The sequence below is a fragment of the Pteropus vampyrus genome, unplaced genomic scaffold (genome assembly GCF_000151845.1).
Source record: "Pteropus vampyrus isolate Shadow unplaced genomic scaffold, Pvam_2.0 Scaffold65, whole genome shotgun sequence".
Lineage (NCBI taxonomy): Eukaryota > Metazoa > Chordata > Mammalia > Chiroptera > Pteropodidae > Pteropus > Pteropus vampyrus.
Genome location: NW_011888846.1, coordinates 5,433,299 through 5,435,651, shown reverse-complemented (window position 1 = coordinate 5,435,651; position 2,353 = coordinate 5,433,299).

Genomic DNA, 2,353 nt, shown 5'->3' with positions numbered 1-2,353 from the left:
GTACTTATATGTCCAGTTACGTACTGAATGCTAAAAAGTCCTATGGCTCTTTGAACACCTGCTGGTGATCCATTCGCTCTCTGTTGTCAAGGATTACATGCCATGTGTCTGCTCCAGCTTTGCCGCTGAAACCTAGGAATCCTAATAGGATCTGGACAAAGCCTCGGTGGGATCAGACACAGGAAATCTGGCTTCTTCCTACGGATAGGGTATTGGAGGGAGGAGGACGCTGTTCTCAGTGTCTAAAACATTTCAGCATCAGGAGGTTCTGGCCTGTGGCGAATCTAGTCCCTCACACTTGAGAGGAGTTGAAAACCAGCCCGACCCTAGGGGCAAGCTCCTCCTGGACTCAACCCCGATCAGGTCACACACTGTCCTCAGCATCCACTCCATAGCAACATGCATTCACTTCTTCTTCTTCATCCTTGTACACGCTCATTCATTTATTCAATGACCATTTATGCAGCTCCTGCTCAGTGACCCACACTGGGCTAGGCCAGGCGGAAAGATATCATCTCTGGCGTCTCTTCCTCTTCTTAGAAGGGGGACCGATCTCACCTTGAGACATTATTGTCATGACTCCATCTAACCCTCATCGTTTCCCGAAGGCCCCATCTCCAGACAGTGTCCCATTGGGGGTTAGGGCTTCAACACATGAATTTGGGAGGACACAACCACCTAGTCCCTGACATCCATGGAGGACCCAGGCCCGTTATCTGCCTCCTCCAGCGGAGGAAGAGCCCCAGGCTGCCGGAGGTTGCTAGAGCAAAGGCGAACAAACTCGCGGATGCCCTGAAACTCCCCGCCTTACCAAGTCTTTCTCCTCCTCTCTCTCCCTCCTTCCTCCCCCTTTCTCTCTGTCTCTCTCCTTCCCCAACACTAGATTCAGGACCAAGCATGGGGAATTCTCCGGCCTGCCACCATCCCCATGACACACTCCGTGACCGGCACACGCTGGCTGTCCGAAGTCGTGTATCGAGACCGTGTGATAATCATGACATCACAGGTGCCAGTTAGGCCAACCCAGGACCTGCGTCAGGCAGTCACATTAATCCTCACATACTCAAACTCTACCTTTTTTTTTTTTTTTTAAAGTCATTCAGGAAGAATTGCAGAATTAAGAAGTCTTGCTGTGGTCCCTGAGTATTGCCTTGTGTCACTCCCCAGATCCCGTCACTGTGCCACAGAAAGACTGGATTATCCTTCCGGGGTGGGGGCGGGGATGCTGGCCGATTCCTGCGGGCCGGTGTCTTAACATCCGCCCTCCTCGAGGCATTTCGGAATTAACTCCTGGAGGTCTTTGCACTATTTGTCTATATAGAGAATTTCGTGTTCTCGTACGTTTTCCTGTTACTAAAATAGAAAGGCTCGTCGCGCTTATGTTTTGAGTGCCTGATTCTCGCGGATCCCGGGTCTCTGTGCTATTGAACACTCCAGCATAGGTGCCACTGATGGCTGCCGGAGCCACATCCGCCTCCCTCGTTTAGGTTCCTTTCTCCAGGGTTTCTCCTACATCTCCTCGTTTTCTCGCCCTGCCGATCTGTGTGGTTGGGCTCCGTATGTCTCTCTAATAACCTGGATGGGAGCTCCGCACACACACGGCGGCTCGTTCTGTGAAATGAGTGAAAATTAAAGCGGGAGCTGGCACGCCGTCCTCGTGGGGACTCGGGCCGCCGTGCGCGGGAGCTTGCCTGGCACTGTCTCCCGACGGCTCCCGCTTTCCGTCTTGCTGGGACCTGGGAATACTTTAAACATTCAGCTCGAGGTGGCGCTTAGCATTTATTAGCTGCGGGTTCTGTGCCAGGCACCTCCGCAGCCAGTCTCGGCTCGTCTCGCCACCTGTGAGAGTTCTGGGAGGCCATGAAATGAGCATCCATTTGAGAACGAGAAACTGAGGCTTGGAGTTTGAAGGAACTGGCTCGAGGTCCCCTAGTATTGAGAGGGGGAACGGGGGGTTTTAATCCAGCCTTTTAATTGTACGCACACCTGTATACGGCCGGCTGTGTGCTAGGTGCCGCTCTAAACGTTTTGCAAATATTAACACATTTAATCCTTATAACCACTGGGCACTGCCTGACATCAACAGATGAGGAAACCGAGGCGCAGTTGTCTGGCTGGCGAACGGCGGAGCCGCAAGCTCTGCCTTCTGTCGTCACTCCTGGCCTTCAAGTCCCTCCTGCCCAGAACAGGGGTCTTCCCGGAGCGACGCCAACAGAACCAACAGAACCGGAATGGAGCGCACCAGGGGACGCCTCTCCCTCCTCCGCTGCCTCCCTCTCCGAACTTAACTCTGCCCCTGACTACACAGCTGCTCTTCTTTGCCTTCTTGGTTCCTTTCAAGAGTCCTTCAGAG